This window comes from Aegilops tauschii, chromosome 6, assembly GCF_002575655.3.
Source record: "Aegilops tauschii subsp. strangulata cultivar AL8/78 chromosome 6, Aet v6.0, whole genome shotgun sequence".
NCBI classification, from domain to species: Eukaryota; Viridiplantae; Streptophyta; class Magnoliopsida; order Poales; family Poaceae; genus Aegilops; species Aegilops tauschii.
The window spans coordinates 1,798,757-1,819,947 of NC_053040.3; the positions used below are offsets into that span (position 1 = coordinate 1,798,757).

Below are 21,191 nucleotides of genomic sequence, written 5' to 3' on the forward strand. Positions count from 1 at the left end.
CCGTGACCACAATGACATCCCAATCCCAGTCTACCTGCCGCTATAGCCCGCTATAGCGGCTGTAGCTGCTGGAAAACACTGTCGCTAAATCAAATAGCCCGCGATAAAAAACGTTGGTAGGTACCTGCACGGCTTGTGAATGGTCTGAAATCTGAACCGTGAACCTCTCATGGGGACTTGCCGCGCCTAGGTAGCTCTGACCGCCGCCACTCCCCAATGGTGAGCATGTCGGAGATCCCGCCACCACCACGCCCTACCTTGCCGCTTCCTCTTCTCCTCTGGCTTTGGCGGCCTCGCTTGCAGGCGAGGAGCACTCGATTGCTTCTTCTCCTCTGTCTCTCTTCCTCCTATTCTTCCGAGCTCATGACCCTGTCCGCCGGCTTCTCCCTCTCTAAGCCACCCTCCACCTCGAGAGAACCACGTACCTCGCGGAGGCGTGCTGCGCAGGCGAGGACCACTCAATTCCTACTCCGGGCTGAGAGGAGACGGAGGAGCCACGGCGAGGGGTGGCGTTGAGCCGGCAATGCAAGGAACAAATGAGCTAAGGGAGAACGGGGAATGGTGGAGGTGGGGAATAGGCAGGGAGATTCGAGAAGCTACACAGTGAGAGTGGATCTCAGTCCACAGCCACACCACCGCGGTCCAGTCCAAGCGCAGCTAGCTAAGCACACCATGAGAAGATGTGTGGTCAGGACTGTGCCGCGTGTCTGACCGAACGTCAGCGCAATAGCGTCAGTTTTTTTTTGCAATATGTAGAGCATGTGGAAAAAAGTAAGATAATCTAGAGCAGACAAGAACGAGAACAATCGGTATGGAATAGTGATGCTTACATTTATTCTCATGTAAGTTAGCTTTGAGAAAAATTGACATATTGTAGCAGTCGAGGTTTGTGAAGTCCTAACCACTGCCCAAGATATTTGTTTTACCATTTTGTATTCAAATTAGAAATATTTAAAATATACTACATTCTTTCGTGGCCTTTTACCATCACATCTACATTTCAATTGACAGGAACTTCTGTAGTTGCATATGATTTTGTGTATATAGCGTAAAGTTTCAGAACAAACTGCAGTTGCATATGATTTTGTGTATATTGCGTAAAGTTTCAGAACAAAATTCAGGAAAACTAGCACAGAGTTTTCGAACAAAATTCATCTAACAACTAAAAAACTATCAGTGAAGCCCAGCTCAAGGATCAACATCTTTGGTCTAAGAAGAGAACAAGAGCTTCGCAATTCTGCGTCCAGATATCATGTATGCATATACCAACTAGATGTACCTTCTCCTTGCATAACTACTTTACTACGAATCAGGTCTTGGGACAACTTATCAAACAATACAAAAATACAAAATAGCTAATTAATCCATGTGGCGCGGCATGGCGCCGCGCACGACCCGCTAGTATATGAGAGAATGGATGGGAATGGCTTACCTCTAGCCCTGTCTTACATAGGTGACTGGGGCTAGGGTTTACATGGGGCCTATCCGATCTCGCAGTGCTGCCATCTTGGCTTGCACATTATGGTGGTCCTCCAGCTTCCAACTGGGCCGAGATTACATGGAGCTGTCTAGATCAGTTGGATTGATGTGCTTTGATGGACGAGATTAATTTGAACTGCCCTTTGGGTCATTTTTTATTGGTATATATGAACATTTTTTTAATGTGCAATGGACATATTTTAATTCACTATGACCATTTTTAAGATATGCCATGAACATTTATAAATACTTAGTGAATTTCTATAATTTTTTGTAAAATAAAAATATTTTAAAAAGAATACACATTGACCATTTTTATAACATTTTCTTATATACACAGTAAACATCTATTGAGCACACTATAAAATTTTTACGGAATACAAGATGAATTTTATAAAATATTCTAATATTTTTATTAATTATTTTGTCAAATATACATTTAGAACTTTTATAAGGATAAAGAAGAAAATGCGAATGTAAATAAAATGTAAACGAAAACAGATGTCCTGTGACAAGGCAACAAACCTTACCATATATCTAGGAGTCAATCTGTACAAGGCTAGAGATCATAGCAAGATCAATCTGTGTAGTCGATACTAGAAGAACATGGAGCTGACCCAACTGGACCTTCTCGCAGACGAAGTGAACGTCGAGTTCAATGTGTTTGGTGCACTTATGTTGCACCAGATTGGCCGTGATATAGGTGGCCGAAACATCATGACAAAAAACCACGGTAGCCTTTGGGATTGAGACCCGAAGTTCACCAAGTAGGTGACCCAGCCAACAGGTCTCAACAACTATGTTGGCAACAAGACGGTACTCGGCCTCGGCACTCGAGCGGGAGACGGTGGGCTGCGAAAATCGAGAGCAGGGAGAGAAGCGCCGCGATGCATTGGTACTACGCACGAGGGGCCTGTTTCAGGCCGTATAAGGACCGTGATAACAGCTAGACCCCATACGGTCAATGTGGGTCGACGAAACCGGCTGGCTGATTGGCTTGACCACTTGTTGGCTATTAAGTGCATAAGTAGCTTTGGACCCGTGTCTGCTGGTAGACTCTCCATTGTACTGCTGCCGACTACCGATGTCGTGTCCTGTCAATCATGTGGCTTCGAATCGTTGGATTAAAAGTGCATGCGTCCACTATCTTGTTTTTAAGCAAATGCCTGCACTCGGGTGCATGGCTCGTCGCAAACGTGTGGAGCGCACTCGGCCTAGCCCATGTGGAGCATGGGCTAGGCCGAGTGCGCTCCACACATTTGCCACGAGCCATGGGTGATAGGCCAAAGGTTAACTTCAAGCACTTCAGTTGTTACTTCTTGAAAAGGAATGTGGGTTGCAAGGCGGTATCCTAAGTATACTAGAAGCTTAGGGATTCCCACTTTTTTTGGGGGGGAGGTCTAATGGCTACGAAGAAATATTTCTTATGAAATGGATCCTTCTCGATTAAGGACGGATCAGAAATTAGATTCTAGGAGGACAAGTGGCTAGGAAATGCCACGCTAGGAACAATATCCGGCTCTATACAATATTGTGCGCCACAATGGTGATACTATCGCCACAGTAACAGAATCATTTCTATCAAATGTGACGTTTAGAAGAGATTTAATTGGACCCAGACTCCAATCGTGAAACATCCTGCTACAGAGGTTATCCACGATGTAGTTGTCACATGGGTCTGATGTATTCCGATGGAACCTCCATGAGAATGGACAATTCTCAGTGGACTCCATGTATAGAGAGTTAATTCAGTCTAATGTGTCAGTTCATAATAATAAGAATATCTGAAAGATAAAAATACCTCTGAAAAATAAAATCTTTGTAAGGTATCTTCGTCATGGAGTCATTCCTATTAAAGATAACCTTATTAAAAGGATTTAACATGAAAGTCCGTAATGTGTCTTTTGGCAGCATGATGACACAATAAAACATTTATTCTTCCAATGCAAATTGGCTTGTTCCATATGGTTAGTCACTCAAATAGCTTCTGGCTTATATCCTCATTGTAGTGTTGCTAATGTATTTGGCAACTTGTTACATGGATTGATCATAGGTTGCTCGTTGTTATTTGGTCACTTTGACTATGTATAAATGATATGGGTTTTAATGATAAAAGTACTTCTCTGATGCAAGTTATCTACAGATGCACCGGGACTCTTTGTTTATGGTCTTTCTACAACATATGGAGAATAGAGAGATGTGTCACTACACCACAGCACTGATGTAAAGACAAAAAATCTGCCAGGAGAAAGCACTTTAAAGGGTAGACAAACTGCCGGGACAGGTTTTCTCCCGGCAGATAGAACCGCCACAAGAACGTCTGCCGGGGATTACTTCTCCCGGCAGTTAAATTTTTCCCAGCAGTTGCATTGCCGGTGCCCATCTATTTGCCGGCAGTCCATTTTCTCCTGGCAGATTGGTCAAGGCACATGTAACATCAATTATTGGCAGTCTTGCTGCCTGCAGAATCTCATTTTCCCGGCAGTTCTTATGCCAGCACATGTATTTCACGTCCCATTTTTTAGGCATCCCTCATGTAGTATCCATTCATTATATATGTTCAAACCATCAGTGCATATCACACGATTTATACATGCACTTCACTCAAAGTAACATATCTCATCCATACACTCCAATCAAAGTAGCATGTAGACCTCATCCAGAACCTTAAAGTTTATCCGATAAATTAACATAACGACCATATGTATAAGCAGGTCACACCACAAAAGGTACAGTACATACATGTTTCTAAATGTGTGCCACAAAAGGAGTACATATGTTTCTAGGGTGCCACACAAGTAAAATGAGCATATACTGGCTTAACAACCAGTAAAATGAGCAGAGCAAGTGTGATAATCACTCTACGAACTTAATTATAGGTCTACCAAAACTTCACTAGCTTGAAGATCTTCCAAATCTCCCAACTCTTCAGCAGATTGAAGATCTTCCAAACCTCCATCAACTTCTGTAGGGAAATCTGCAACAAATAGAAAACTCAAAATGGAGCTCTTGTTTCAGATTTTAAATTAGCACATTAAAGATTTTGACATGCTTCAGTTTTTAACTCGTTGGCATAAATAAAACTCTTCTAAATGTGCAGCACCTTATCATCACAGCAAGCAATGTTATGTCATTAGATCAAGCAGGATTTCTTTGAAGTACACATGCACAAATCTTCATGTGCAAATAAGCAAAACAAAAACCTGTACAATGAACTTGCAAAAGTTGCTCAGCCTAAAAAAAATTACAACTTACTGGTGAAAGCTATGACTAAAACTGAGTTAAACATGTATCTCTGGAGTTAATTACTCAGAGTTTGAATCTTTTTTTGCACTGAGTTAAACTCGACAAACAGGCAAAACTCTATACAGTACTATATTGAACAAATAGTTAAAACTATGTACAAATATGCAAAACTCTATACTATAAAGAGTAGTATTCAAGTAGGAAAAACTCTATACTTTACATAGTACAGTAGTAAAAATAGGCAAAACTCTGTACAAATAGGAAGGGCCCAGGTTGGTTATTGGTTTCTCTCTGTATCATAGGAAAAAATAAACTGATGAAATAACCGTTGGTAACTGATTTCTCTGTGTATCTCATGAATCTTAGCTTGTTTTTCATAGAGTTCATTAAAGAGAATACCCTCTAGCAGACTAGCAGATGGAGTATAAATATAAAAACATGTAATCCAAGATACAACATGGTTGCCAAGCATAATAAATGTTTTTAAGGCCAGGAGAGTGCATGGTTGAGTGAGTTTAAAGAAATGCCAATTTTCAACAAGCCCGTAAATATATACCTTTTTTAGCAGTGTAGTTCCATTTGGAGTGGTGGTGCACCCACAAGGAGGGTCACCCAGTGCTACAATAAAAAATAGGGAAAATAAATTCAAAATCATTGAGCGTAGTTTTTACGGCAAATGAAGTGTTGTGCCAGCTGACCTCCTTCACAATTTTATAGTGCTTACGATGTGTGGAAAAGTGTCAACTATTGTGGGAGTATCCATTCATGCATTTGAATCTGTCAAGGGGATACACTGCTTGTAGTAATAGCAAACAATATAAAGCACCTTCAATACAGACAGTGGGACACCAAATAGTAGTAATAAAGCTACATAATAATTCATAAGCATACGAAAATAACAAACCCAATAGATGTACACATCTAGTCATCCACAGCAACAATATAAGTCTGTCACCTTAGAATCTAATGGCATAATTTAAGTCCACACAACAAGTAACAAAAATCCAACTCTCTCATCTCCAGTCCCATTTGTCAATAGCCATCATCAAATCATTATTGTAAGTAGCATCTGTGTCCTCCCCATCACCATTATACATATACTCCCTCCGTTCCAAATTACTTGTCGTGGTTTTAGTTCAAATTTGAACTAAAACCACGACGAGTAATTTGGAATGGAGGGAGTATATGCACTACAGTAGCACTGGAAGAAATAGAGCAAGAGCACATCGCAGCAAAGCAGTACATGTACAGAGAGAAACAGAGCAGAGAGCAACATTGGGGATAAAGGAGAGAAGGGGAGGAAGAGTCAGGAGAGGAGAGGAAGAGAAGGAGGGATGAAGGGGAACCTTACCTCACCGGAGAGGGGGCGCTAAAGCTGGCCGGAGAGGACGCGGACTTCACTGCGCCGATCTATGGATTAGAGCAGCTGGAGGTGGTGTTGAAGTCCAACGAGTAGAGGATGGAAAGAGGCGCTGCTGGATGGGGCTGGACGATGGATGCACTAGGACGGATCTAGATGGGGGTTGCGGGGAAGATGCACTCGCCGCACTTTGATGGGCCGACGGATGGAGCTTAGAAGACGCTTGGTTCCCCTCCTGCCCCTGCTGATTTCCCGTCAGCGGCGGAGGAGCTCCCGGAAGCCACTGCGCTGCACGGGGAAGCACGCTGGCGGAAGATGGCGGCGGCGCTAGGTCATGGAGAACTGAGGCGGTGGTGACCGGGGAAGAAAGCACGGAGAAGGTGTGGCTACCTGGGCAATAGTCGGGGACGCCGGAGTGTGCGCGCCGGCGTGGTCGGGTAGGCAGCAGTCTGGTCTTGTGGAAGCTGGTTGGCGGTTTTTGTGGTCGGGAGAAGGCTTGTCAATTTGGGGGAGAAAGTGATTTGGGGCACAAGCCCTAGTTGTGCTGGCGGCCAAACGATTTTTCACAGTGAAAAAAGTCGGTCTCTCCCGCGCTCTGTCGCGTCCGCGCGCGTCCGCGCGCGTTTAGGCCCATTTATTTCAGATCTGGTACGACAAAACCTCCCGGCAAATAATGGGTCGTGTTTCACATGTGCCGGCAGATTGGGTGACCTGAAAAGCAGACATCATTGCTGGCAGTACATGTGCCCTCGTTATTCTACTTCTGCTGGCAGTTTATCTGACCTTAAGTATTTTTGCCGGCAGTACAGTGATTACCGGCAGATATTTTGCCCGTATTCTCATATTTCTCCCGGCAGTTAACTGCCCCCAATAAAGGGTTGTGGTGTAGTGTGTACATGATTGGAGGTTATGACGGAAGAAATTTTTACCTAACATTGGTGGCAGCATGATCTTAGGATTGGACCCTCTCCACTTTAGGCGTTATACTGACTCTACAAGTCTCTTTGTATTTCGCATGTTTTTGTTTGTGTGAGAGAACCTTGTTTAGCTGTGTGTTTCTTAGTTATGCGGAGGTCGGATACAATGCTTAAATCTCTTTAAGTAATATAAAACGCCTTTTTTCGAAAAAGTCTGTTATATTTCCTCACTCGTCACAGTCGCTGGTACCAAACTGGACTACCACCCTCTTGCTGCTTCTTCTCGTTGATCTGGAGGAGGATCTTGTCGTTCTTGGCATTTTGATCGGGCCCAGATTTGCACATGAGCAAGCAGGCTCTGTATTTTACTGGCAAATCTCGGGCATGCTTTTGGCAGTAGGCCGCGCACTCCGCGTCTGATGTCAGCAAGATCAAGATGGAGAGGCGTGCGGCCAAACCGGCAGCGGTTGACGCGCGTTTACCGCGTCCATCTATTTATCCGGTGTAATGATAGGAATTTATATAGTAATATAAGGTTTCATGAGCAAAAGCAAATATACTTAGTTCTATGCTTGAAGAACATTTCTTCCTTGCTAGTTGAGTCTGAAGAACTGAGAATAAAATCATGTTAGTTCTATTCTTCGGGAGAATTTATCAAAATGGTTCGGAGAAAAGGTGCAAACGTAGAAATTTGATCGGCTTGATTAAGAAAGTTGTATTGGTGTTTATATATCACTTAAACATCAAGTGCAACTAAATGATAAACTGATAACCATGGTGCATCAGAATACACAAAACAATGAATATGCACACTTGTTAGACTAATATTTCAACAGCTAGTGTTTTAATTCAAGTGCATATAATATCTAGTAATTTCTTATCTTTTTCCACAATTTGTTCCTTTTGCTTGGACAGGTAACCACCTGAGAATACGCGAAGCCAAAAAAACCAGAAACTCTGTATACACACAACCTTTTCCCTAAACTCTTGTGCTAGCGTTGCTTATGCATTCAAGATTTCTATTGTAGTAACTGTTACCTGGCCAGGAGGTAGTTCATGCAGTAGCATGGCATGTCAAAATTTAAATGTCGTCCAAACATGACCTCTCTTGTGCAGCGCCCTCCATCACATCCAATCCAAGATACCCGACCTCCTTATGCAGTTGCTTGAGCACCATGTAGAAGAAGAGGATGCCCACCAAGAGTACCCAAAACCAAGAAGAACCGAGCTGTATTAAATCTAAAACAGAGTTACCTTTTAGGACTGTAAAATTAAGAAATCAAAACAGGGGATCTGTGGCAGATTAGTGAACCTACCAACCTCGAGTCCTTAGCGACGGTGCAGCTGACGATCATCATGTTGAAGGTGATGACAATATTGATGGCGAGGGTGTGCCAGTGCGGCCCGTCAGCATCGGCGTCGGTGTCCCCAGCACCATGATCAGGTGCAGCACTGCCCGCAGCATGAACGCCGTGCACATCACCCCTGTGAATTTATATACAAGAACCAAGATGAATGTGTAAGTTCTTAAAAGAATAATATTCCGGGCCACTATGATACGATGCTAACAAGAACTTCAACTTTCTCCCCCAAAACTTCAAGGTCAGCAATAATGATCACGTTGTCGATGTGAATAAGGTCAGAGAGTCCAAATCATATAAGTTATCATCAAATAAAGAAACATGACAAACAGAGGGATGTGTTCTTGTCACTCGTTTTCAACCAATTGTACTGGATGTAACTCCAAATCATGTATAAGACACACGAGGTCTGACCAGCAGTATTCAATAGTCACTAAAAGAAGTGCTGCGATAACTCTAGGTAGCCCCAATCCTTTGTCACTCAAGCACAACTGAGGTAAAATGATACTCCCTCTGTAAAGAAATATAAGAGCGTTTAGATCACTACTTTAGTGATCTAACGCTCTTATATTTCTTTACGGAGGGAGTATGTAAGATCCTCTCATTGTTTTTTGAACAAGAAACAAATTTCTTGAAAAAGAAACAAAATGTGCAGCAGATGCACAGTACATGTAGGTTGTAGCCATGTAGGGTGGCAATATGTTCGTGCTCATTTGAATCAGCAGAGCAGCAATTTTAGCCCCCATATACTTATTGCCTGTATCATCTTGCCAATACTGTCGTGCATGGAGAGGTGAGAAGGCATCCCACTGCCGCCAGTCCATGCGCCGTCTGATCTCTCAACCGCGTTAGGGTGGACGAATGACATGAATAAAATTCTGTTGGTCAGACGGTGAATCTTTGGAGAGAGAGGGAGAGAGGGAGAGAGAGAGAGGGGTAGGGAATAAACGGGGAACCTCAATTGGAGAGAGGTGACGGCCATAGAAACATGGAAGTATTGGGGACGCACGTCGAGCGTCCCATCCCAACGCATGCAAGGTCGTCTTGGAGGCGAAGGAGACAAGGCGTCCTTCTCTTCAAAGGAGGGAGTCGGGTTTGGGGCGGAGTCGTGACGCTGGGAAGCGAGCTTGGTGCGGCTCCCTTGGAAAGGCGCCGGGATATCGTGCTAGTTGATATGAACTGGTCAACGACGGCATCCGGGGTCCTCTGGACAAGGCAGTGCCGATGAATCTCTGATGGACGAGGAAGACATCGCGTCACCAAAATGTGGAGCAGGGGGCGTGTGCGCTGCCGCGACGTTGATCCACTGTTGCCGGATATAGGTAGGATGGGGTGTCGTTTGCCGTGCCACTGCCGCCGCCAGAGCCGCGATGCATCCGTATGGAGATGGCTAATGGCCCATGACGCACGATCGCCTCGACTAGCTGAAATTGGAATCCTCGTTCAATCGCACCGAGTATAGGGGAAGCATCGCCGGCTTGTTGCCGCTGCCGCCAGCGCGGTTAGGGTTTTATGTCTTGAACGAAAGAGGGGGCACCGGCAGAGGGATGAGCGAACTACCATGGGGTGGACGGGTGGCACGCTACTGGATTACGGACCCGTAACCCAAATCAATGAGCATCTTGCAATTTTTATACCGGAGCAGCTGCCGAGCAATGCTACACACACGGACGGGATATTTCGGGATCAACGGAGGGGCATACATGGGATCTTTTGATTGGATTAAATCAGGTGAAGGGGCCCACCCCCACCTGAAAATCAGGGGGGGAGGGCTGAGATTAGTTAGAAGGAAGACCCCGTAATACCCCTGTAAACGTCCGTGTGTTTAGAATTATCGGCAGCTGCCCTCAGGACAGCAGGCAAAAGTTGATCGCACGGCCAGGAACGACCCAGTCACAAAATCGAACGGCCCAGGAGGATGAAGGCGTGAGAGTGCTCTGTTTAGACTCTGTTATACTGTCCTTAATGATCCAAATTCTAGTACCGTGTTGGAATAGTCGTAGACTCGTAGTACAAACGATGTGGGTCTTTGCGTTGGTACCGACGCGTACGAGTACAACTCTTTTACTTGTCCTCCAAGGACTCTTATGTATCCGCCTCATATATACCCCATGTAGTCGCACCTAACGATGGCCTGGCATCTTGTGTTTGTAATACTCCTTTATCATATTGATTGCGCTTTCGTACGTTCGTGGTTTTCTCCCGCAAGAGTTTTCACGTAAAAATCCGTGTCTCTCGTGTCTCGTTTATTCTCATTTTTATCTAACATGTTGTACGGAGGGCATTGGGCGACAGTTGGTCGGCCGCTCCTCCGCCGCAACAGCAGCCGCTAGGAGAAGAAGTCCGGTGACCACAGGCAGGCCCACACACCTGGCTAGCTACTGCTACTCACTGCTGGTACTGCTTAATCAGCTATAGCTGCTACTACAAGGTGGTTGCTGAATGAGAAATGTACACCACGGGTTAGGTACTTATATAGGGATCGACGAAGGAGGGGCGCATAGCTACAATGCATGTGCAGAATCATCAGAGCATGCATGGGCGTCAGCTACTTATGTATCTGTTTTGCATTTTATACGTACATATGGCAGCGGCGTATGGGCAATTCCTGAAAACCAACCGCGAGCAGCCCGTGACATGGAAGAGGGTACCCAACAAGGAAGAAGTCCTCATGGACGCTGACGTTGTATAGGATATGCACACATGCATTGACATTGCAATTTCAAAAAAAAGAAGCATGGATAGAAAATATCTGGTTTCTGATGATGGTGGTAGGTCTTGCTATTGGGTTTCCTCGCCCCCTCGCGTCGCCCCCGCGGGCGACCCGAGGGGAAACCCTAGCCGCCGCTCCTCGCACTTTCCTCTGCCCCTCTCCCTCCTCGCCGCCGTCCGCAACACCGCCGGGCGAAGCCTGGCCGGCTGGGCGGCGGCGGGGCTTCTTCCCATCCATCTCGTTCTGGCTGGTGCGGGACAGTGGGGATGAGAGGAGCGCCGGGCTAACGTGGGGTTCGGCGGCGCGGCGGCGGGTCTCCCGGCGACGTCGTGCGGCGCCGTGGTGGCGGTCTGCGAGTCGCGAGGTGGTGGCTGCGTTGGAACTGCCCGGTGGTCGCGGGTGTCGCCGGATCCGGATCGGATCCATCTGGATCCTGGCTTCGGACTCCGTCGGCCGCCGCGGGGTGATGTTGGTCGTCACTGGCAACGTCGGACTGCTGGTTTCGGCGTCTGGAGATCTACAATGGGTTCTTCTCGATCCTCCTTTCCGGTGGGTCGAGCCCCATGGATCTTCCATCTTCGCAGGTTTTGGATCGTGGCTTGTCGCCGGATCCGGAGCAAGCGGAGGATTTGTGGCATAGGACGGGGACCGGAGGAAACTTTGGTCAGCTAGGCTGGCCCGGCATCGGCGACGTCACTCAACGCCGTTATCCTCCATGGAGGCGAAGCAGAGGTCTCTCCTATCCACCTCCGAACCCATCCCGGACGAAAGTCCAAAATTCATTCTGGATTGGGCGGCAGCGGCGTCCTACGCGTCATATCCTCCATGGAGGCGCCGTCTTGGGAGGACCTGCTGTTCGGGGGAGAGATGATGTGGATGGTGGGCTCCGAGTACCTCCAGCAGTGGCAACGGTGTGGAGGTTGCCAGGTGGTGCGGCGTTGTATCTTCCGCGTCGATGACGATGATTTTGGCGGCATGGTGCGGCTACATATCGATGATGGATGCGGCTGGATGGACGAGCGCAGGGCGGTGGAGCTGTCTGGTGCCATGGTGGCGTCGACGGCAGCGAGACCGGGCAAGGTTGATGCAGCAGTATAGCTCTGAAGATGGATTGATGGCAGGTGGCTGTGGCGGCCTCATACCGGCAGGCGTTCTGGTTGAGGAGCACGCCGGACTGGTGGGTGCCCATACCCGGCAGGCGTCCTGATGGGGACCTCAGGTCTTAGATGTTAGGTTTGGCTGCGAGGTCCGTTGGGTAGTAGACCTAGACTATCTGCGCCCCTTCATCAACTGGATAGGAGTAGCGACAGATGTTGCTTAGACGGTGGCTTTAGTCTTACTGATGTATGACTTTGTAAGGTCTTGTGTCAATAATTAATAAAATGGCCATATGCATCGTCCAGATGCAGAGGCCGGGGGTCTTCCTCCATTTAAAAAAAAGGGGCACCCGGTGCTTGACAAGAAAACGTACAACCTGATCAACCTGGAGTGTCTCGGATGCACCATCAGATGGAGCAATTGTTGATTTTTTTTTTTTTGAGAGAAGCAATTGTTGATTATCTGGTGGTGCAAGCATGGGTAAGATCAAGGGGCAACGAGCGTGGGGCAATCCAAACACGATGGTGCACTTCCTGTACGAGAAGGCGGCACCACCGCCTGCCTTCCCAAGCATCGTCAACACCAAGCAACTCAGTAATTGTTTTTTGATATGTATTTTGAGCGTGAACGGCAGGTGCTCTGCCTTTGCATTATAGAAGAGGGAAAATGGTCCAGTTAATAGGGAAACCGGACCCGAAAACCATACAACACGCGGTTAATATGGGAAACCGGCAAAAAACCACACCCAACAACTCATGGCACATCATCTGTGCCGGAAACAAGAGCCCCCAGACCTAGGAACGGAGGCCATGCCTTGTATCCAACAAAGACGAACTCCGCAAACACCCACAAACTCTCTACAATGGCAGCACACCGAAGTGCACCCTGGCAACAGAAGTGGTAAGCATTGGCCTGAACTAATGCGCGCACTGCCTCGATCACCTTGGGCGTGTGTTCCTTCTTGTACATCTGTAGATAGTGTTGCATCTTCTCATTCAGGTCTTCCTCAGATGCTTTTCCTTTGCTCTTGAGTGTTGGAACCTCTCCAAAGGCCTCCGCCCGCCTATACTCCGCGCGCTTGGCTACAGGAATGTCGCAATCTTTGTTTTCTTGTCCAAACGACAGCTTTGTCGCTCAAAGAGAGAAGGGGCAGCCTCTCCCACCTGCAAAACTTGCGGCGAGCTCGACACAGTGAGAGCAAGCTCTTCGAGGAACTCCCCCCACGGAGAGGAGGCTCTCCCAAGAGGCTCATCTGCACCCATCTGGATCAGCTCCTTTGAAGGCTTCCTGGTGCAAGGAGCACTGGAAACCTTCGGCTCCTCCAGTGTCGACATCCCGGGTAGGACAGAAGCCAAGTCAGGAGGATCATCCTCGAGCATGACCTTTTCCAAGGCAGGCGGATCATCAACGGACTGAGCCTTCTCACTCAACTCAGCTGAGCAGCCAGCCACAACAAGCGTACTGCAATCCTCACCAACGGCCACAGCAGGAGGAGCAGATTCAACATTGGCAAGGTCTTGGCTGCCCTCGATAGCTTCCATAGGTTCCCATAGGCTTGAGACTTGAGCAGTCCAACTCTCCACAGCAGCAACCAAGTCTTGAAGAGGCTTGAACAGCACCTCAAGACGAGCAGCGCACAAGGCCTGTAACTCAGCGCCGAGCGCCTCCGCCTGAGCTGCAAGGAGAGGCCGCAAGGGCTCCAAAACAGCAGGAGGCACGCCGGGGACAGCCGCCGGCACGACACCATCAGTCGCAGGGTTGTCTTGATGAGAAACCACCGAAGCCCAAGTGCGACCAGGTCGATGAAGTGGGGCTGGAGGCGATCCGCTGCAGGGGGAGGCCGCTGACGAGGCCCGGTAGGCGCGAGGGGGGGACGGCGAGGTTCTGAACCGGCAGGATGCCATGCCAAGCACTCCCGCTCGCGATGGCCGGAGTGGCCACATCCCAAGCACCGGACAGGGCCGCGGCAGCCCACGACGAAGTGGTCCGACGCCAAGCACCGAAAGCAGAGGCCGAAAGTCCTCTGCTTGAAAGTGCGAGGCAGTCCAGCATCCTTCCTGGGAGAGGGAGCAGCCACCTTCTCCAGGCTCGGGCGGCGCCGTCTCCCAACCTCCACCCAAGCCGGGGCGGCCGGGGCCAGAGCGGCGGGCGCCGGGGTCGGAGCCACAGGGGCCGGAGCGGCCAGGTCCGGGGCGGCCGGGGCCAGAGCGGCGGGCGCCGGGGTCGGAGCCGCAGGGGCCGGAGCGGCCGGCGCCGGTGCCGGAGCAGCAGGGGCCGGAGCGGCCGGCGCCGGGGTCGGAGCCGCAGGGGCCGGAGCGGCCGGCGCCGGTGCCGGAGCAGCAGGGGCCTGAGCGGCCGGCGCCGGGGCCGGAACAGCAGGGGCGAAAAGAACGACCGCCGGAGAGGAGCGCTAGTCGGGATCCGGGTCAGGGCCTTCATCCCCGGCCGGGCTGGGAGGGGGAGGGGGAGGGGCGGCGGCGGGGGAGGCGGCGGGGGCTACGGGGGCCATGGGCGAGGGCGGCGGAGGGGGCTGCGCAGTGGCGGCGGCGGCGGCGGCCGCCAGCGGAGTCGCGGGAGGCTAGGGTTGTTCAGTAAATGATGATTTGTCCGGATGATAAGGATATAAGGGCATCTCTTGTAGATCTCCTATTCTATACTAAAACTATCAAAATTGTGGCCCATCCCATATTACTATTTTTACTACTTTCCTGGTGCTCCCAAATGCATTTTACTATTTTTTTAGGGAAATCATATTCCGCAACAACCCCCCCTAAAATTTTAATCTTCAGAACTGACATTTGGTCAGTGCAATTCATCGAACACTTAGCCTAGGAGCGCACTGTTCGCACATATTGGACAAAATGCATATGTCTTGCGATCATGGACGTTAGATAGTTATGGCAGAAACGTCGATGTAGCCCGACCACCATCCCGTTCATTCCGCCAGCCCTATGGCTTGCTAGATATCGGCACGGGAAGGGAAGCCCCTTTGCATAAGAGAAAACCTCACTCCAGTACCGTGCGATCGACCTTGCTAGCTAGGTTCTATATGATTCGTCGATGTCATCTTTCATCCTCGGCCATAGTCTCTGGCCGTTGCTCCGTCGACGTCCGTCCACCAACGGGCACCGACGAAGACCCAGGATAGCGCCAGCATCAAAGGAGGCAGTCATGGAGGGATCTTCAAGCTATTCATGTTCATGTCGATGCTCTCACCGGGGTGTAGGACGGTGGGGTTGTTGGGTCCACACAACAACCCAACGCTCCTCGCAGATCACACGACTACGGTGACACTATTTGGGCACCGGCACCACTGCGTGAACCTGTCCATCCACGAGGATACCCGCGCGCCGCCAGTGTTCCTCATCGAGCTACCCATGGTGACGAGCGTGCTACACAGGGAGATCGTGTCCGGCGTGGTGAAGTTCACACTGAAGAGCGACACCCGCAGCATGCGTTGCGTCTCGTGGAGGAGTACGTGTGGGCCGTCTTCTGCGACGGCTGCCAAGCCGAATACTCCATCGGTTGGAAGGACGCCTCAGTTGATGAGCGATACGTGATGTGCCTGCTCCGTGGCCTATCCATGGGCGCCGGCGTGATGCTGGCCGCACCCCAGAAAGAGGGTGGCGTGCCCATATAGCCTCGGCCAAGGTTATCTAAATTGTGATTCTGTTGTACAATTCTACGACTTTATATTCCAAACAAACCCATTTGATCCTATGTGTTTTCATAAAACCTACGTTTCTATGATCCTGGTAGTTAGGATTTTATGATTTGCGATCCTACCATCGGAACTCTAATCCGATACAGAATCACGATTCCGACATGCTCCTCAAATTTGATTTTTAGGGGATCTGATAGAGATGCCCTAATAAGTCCATTTGGTCCGACTTTGGTCTGAATTATCTATGTATACGAAAGCTCTATATAGTTCTCATGGGTTCACTCTAGTGTGTGGTATTGATTAATTGATTATTGGTTGCAGCGTGCCATCTTCCAAGCTAAAGGCAGAGATGCCGAGTGATGGACGCTGCCACTACTCGCTAAGATGGTACTATGCATGTGTTTTTCTTTAAGAAAAGGAGCATTAACCCCGGCCTTTATTAAGCAAAGCATCCAAAATGTTTGTGGTAAATATATATCAACTCAATAAAGAGATTTTGATTACTTATGTGCAATGTTGGGGATATCACTTATCGGTAGCTTATCGGTCGACCCAAGATAAGGGGTAAATCGGCCAGTTTATCGGCATATCGGCCGATTTATCTTATCGGTCAGACACCGGTAAGCGATAAATCGGCCGATTTATCGGAATATCGGAAGATATCTTAAACAGTGCTTATGTGTATGTTCCCGTGCCCTTTGAGAGTGAGGGGTGGATGGATTAATTATCTCCATCTAGGAATACTTACTTGCTACTAGTAAATTAAGTTTGGCAAGTCACCAAGGAAGAGTACGACTTGTTTGTTGTGCATCTGGTCACAGTATTATATACATGAACGAAATATTTGGCAAATAACCACGCATGGCTGCTTGTCTCATTCCTCCGTCACAGAGAAGTGAAAAACTAGAACAACCTAGAACAAGTACAGACATTAATTAATTAATTTTTCAAATCGTTCAAAGGCATACAGCAGTTTACAACAAATCCATTTTAATAGAGGAAGGAAGCCTACGGGCTAGCCACCAGAAATGCATTTTTCACAGTTGGCCTGCCCTCCCCATAAGAACAAATCACCCCCAGTAGTACTATCGAAGGCATACATGAAAGGATATCCTTCAGATTGTCATATCGAAAGGAAATGGCAGACATGAATTCAGGGTATACATATACCATACTGCTTTAATTTATACTTGAGCCGAGATTATGTATGTGTCACACTATTATAACCATAAGAACACACACACTTTAGCTAGGAAGTGTGGAGCTTGTTTATTAAACAAGTAGCATGCATGCAGAATAAAGGTTGTAGCCGTAGGGATAGAGCTTCAAGAGACAACCGGTGGCGCCGTTGGTTGCAGCTAGCTAGTGCTCCTACTCGGGAGCTAGATAGCGTAACTCATGGTGTTGATTTATAAGATTGAAGATGTCTTGAGATCTAGAGATCCTGACATAGCATTGAGAATAGGCGCGAGTGTGAGTGTGCGTAAGGGCCCCAAGAGCCAACCGGTGGCGATGAGCCTATATGCAGACTCCGTGAGGTGGATGCCGTCCCAGTTGATGTGCGTGGCAGGGTTAGTGCATGCGCTCACGCCAGGTAATCCGCAAGCCGCAGTCATGTTGTAGTTATACGGCCCACCGGCACCACAGCATACGTGGAGCCCCGACGAAGCACTAAACCCTGCGACGTCCCTGAATCAGCAACTACAAAAAATTGTGTTTTGTCATTCAATATATCATCTGTTTTAGCTTACCGTATCTTGTTGGTTCGTTGAGAAGCTCTATCACTGGCGTGTAGTAGTCACCATAGACGATCTTGGCTGCGGGGTACTTGATCCGGAGCCGATACACGGCCGCCACCAGCAGTCTGTTGTGGTACCGTGCTAGAGCATTGTATTTTATCAGGCACCCCCGGCGGTCGTAGTGCGTCTTGTTAGGGCTGGCGTACAAGGTCAGGACGATGGGAATGCACCCCATTGGCGGTTGCCCAGGCACCACCACGTACCTGCCTCCCTCCTTAACTAGTTGCTGCATGCAAAACAAAACAACAAAGGCAAGCATTTCGCTTAGGCTTGGTGTGAGAAAATTAAACCAAGCAGCAAGTTAATTAATTTTGTAATATATATAATTGGTCTTCCTGGCCCGGGACAAAACAATTGGTCGTACCTCAACGCCTTCTGAGATGGCTTGTACGACGTCTCACACGTATACCAAGCCAAAGGTTTTGCCGGAGGCCATGATGAAGGTGTAGTCGTTCCCTCCGAACTCTCCCATAAAGAAGAGGGATCCCCTGAAATAGTCTCTGCAACCTGAAGATCGATAAAACAGAATTTAATTGCCAATTTGTCATTCAATCCAGACTACATCATGCATGAAATATAAACATATAACTGAGTGGAGTTGTTACCTTGTGGTGTTGAGCACAAGGTGGGCTTGAGGCTCTGGAACCAGTCGAGCTGCACGCTCAAGGAGCTGTTGAAAGGGGGCACACTAGTGATGTTCTTCTCATGGAAGTAGGCTAGGTCGAGTGCGGTAGCACCGACGACAGCGAAATTTGATCCATGAGTGAAGTTATTTTCTTCACCGAGAATTGGGGGGATGAAAGGGAGCCCGAACTCCTCGGCTGCCAAGTTGATTGATCAATCATAAGTCCAAACATTGATACATGGTAGACATTAGACACTACCTTCTATCTATAGCATACTCTCTAACAAAAACTGAAAGCTAGCTAACTCGAGACAAAGGACAGAAGCATAAGTATAAATACCAATAAAGTCCATGATGATGCGGCCATTGGAGGCTCGGCCGGTGGGGCGACCGAAGAAGGTCTCCCCGTAGGGGAGGTTGCTGAAAGGGATGACCGGAAACACAGGTGCAGCGAGCTTGACAAAGTTGCCGGTGTCGGCATATGAGTCGCCGAAGCTGAAGATGGAATGGATCAAGCGAGGACCAGGGTTGGCCTGACCGTAATGTATGCTGGCCAGGAGAGGGAGGAGGAGGAGGAAGGCTATATGCCTTAGGGCTGAGTGATGCTCCATAGTTGTGGTGCACTGTTTGAATTGGTTGGCAAGCCGTGCTTCTGCTATGTGGCGGATATGCTCAGGTATATATATATACGAGAAATGGTGGGGATCAATGTGATGGGGGCGCCGACGGGCCTAGGACTGAAGGAGGAGTATTACAATTACAATATCCTCATACAGGTATGCACGTGAATATACTAGCTCATATGGTGGTGGTAGCGTGTAATTTGACAACTTGCCCTGATGCGGTCTTTAATCGCTTCTGTTATTTTGTCCAGCCATATGTACAATATTTTTTGTTTCAGAAGGGACCCATGCATCATGTGATGCACACATCCGTAGTGCAGAATGCTACATATACAAAAGCACTGCAAAGCACTGGTTAAGAATGAATTTCAAGTACTCGTTAGTTGGATAGCTTTTAATCAATATTTTGCTTTGAATCATCTCATATCTTTGTGATAGCTACTTCAACTCCATGCCATGATGAGAGCTTTGATTCTTTGCTGACATCTTGACAAGCCGATCAGTCTGACGGCTTAACCACCGGATCTCCTGGGAGAAAATTGGACACACCAGGTGGTGGAGATCTCCTCCGAAACAAGAAAATGATAGCCACATTGTAGGTAAAATATAGCAAAATTCATGATGGTTATTGGTTCGTTCCTTTGGATGGTATGAGGATAAGCATTGCTCAAATTTTGAAAAGTATATGATCGCAACAGACTCCACAGGATAAGGTCATCTAAAATATCTTAAAAAACATAAATTCAATCTACTCCCTCTATTCCTAAATATAAGTCTTTTAGAGATTTAACTATGAACTGCATATGGATGAATATAGACGTATTTTAGAGTGTAGATTTGCTCATTTAGCTGCTTATGTAGTCCATATTAGAATCTCTAAAAAGACTTATATTTTGAAACGGAGGGAGTAGTAACTTGCTAACGGGTTTGTTTGAAACTCGGCTAGCCCATTAGGATTCTGGGGGAGATATATAAGACAAAACACACGACTCGATAAACGTACTTTAAGATCAACGGTGGATTCCTATATATATATATGCCGATTGTCTATGTATAGTACATAGTGTTACTTATAGAAATGTACAAGCTGGAAGCACTGAGCTAATATAATTGGAATGGCAGTGTTGAGTCTTACATGCGTCAGCTGACGACTCAGTCCACACAATAGCGCTAGCTTAGCTATTCTTGTTTATTTCCAACGTCATACTTTGATAGCAACATCACATTCACGTGTAACATGCCCTCATTCATGCGTAGCTCACAATTCTTTGCATCATTTACACAACCGACAAGAAAATATTCTGCGAACATAATATAGCCAATAAGAGCTCGTTTCGTACATCCATCACATTCTTATTCCCTCTTGATTTTTTTATGAGAACGTCACAAAAATCTGGTCTGCACAATCGGTTATTCCATACAGCCGTCATAAATCTTACGTCACGTGTCATATGTCACGAGTCTTACGTCACATGTGATACTTTATTTTATTTTTGTTTGATAGCTTACCACATATGCCATGTGACACGTGTGATACTATTTATGTGTGTGAGCTTTCATACAATCCAATGTTTAGAAAAAAGTACCGGCCCTAAAACTAATCGGGAAGGAAACTATACTACTAAGTAGATAGGCATCCTGCCTGCGGCCCTGCCCATCTTCGCCGCCGTCTCCTCCGGTTGTGGCTCTCTAGATCCACCGTGGCCTGCCGACCAGTGCCTAACCCCTTAGCTGCAGCTCTGGGCTAGACATTGGTTGCTTATACTGAAAACAAAGGAAAGGCAGAAAGAAGAATTAAGGTGTGTGGTCGGGTGGGCCAATTAAGAATTAAACTGAATTTTAGGGTGGTCCAATGGTAAGATTCACAGATAAGGAAGTTTTTTTTGAACAATAAAGAAAAATAAAGTAGTGCACAGGAAATGGGTGGGGCATTTTGGCTCCCGAGTCTAGTTGATCCTGATATCTGTGTTATTTAGATGAGCTTTGGAATTTGTGCTATGCATTATTGATTTTGCTATATGGGACAAAACAAACATGAAATACACAATAACAGGTGTCTGTACGTATGGTGTCAGAAACGGGCAGAAACATTTGTGGGGCGCACCGTTGACGGCTGTTTGCGGATAGGCATTTCGTACCGGATGCACAATGTTTGTCTGTTTTGTATAGTTCGTCATATGGACCACAAGTCAGGGCATGCAATTTGAATGTGTCCGTCCCCATTGGGGGGTGGGGGGGGGGGGTGAACTTGAGTCACTCGTCAAATGAATTAGGACACTTGGCATCTAACAATAATTCCTCAATTA

At 47.5% G+C, this 21,191-nt stretch overlaps 2 pseudogenes; one reads left to right on the top strand and one right to left on the bottom strand.

Moving 5' to 3' along the window:
- The first annotated feature begins 15,234 nt into the window (after positions 1 to 15,234).
- Positions 15,235 to 15,814, top strand: LOC109778928 (protein MIZU-KUSSEI 1-like; annotated as a pseudogene).
- A 773-nt stretch (positions 15,815 to 16,587) lies between these two features.
- Positions 16,588 to 18,873, bottom strand: LOC109778922 (GDSL esterase/lipase At5g45910-like; annotated as a pseudogene).
- Between the last annotated feature and the right edge of the window lie 2,318 nt (positions 18,874 to 21,191).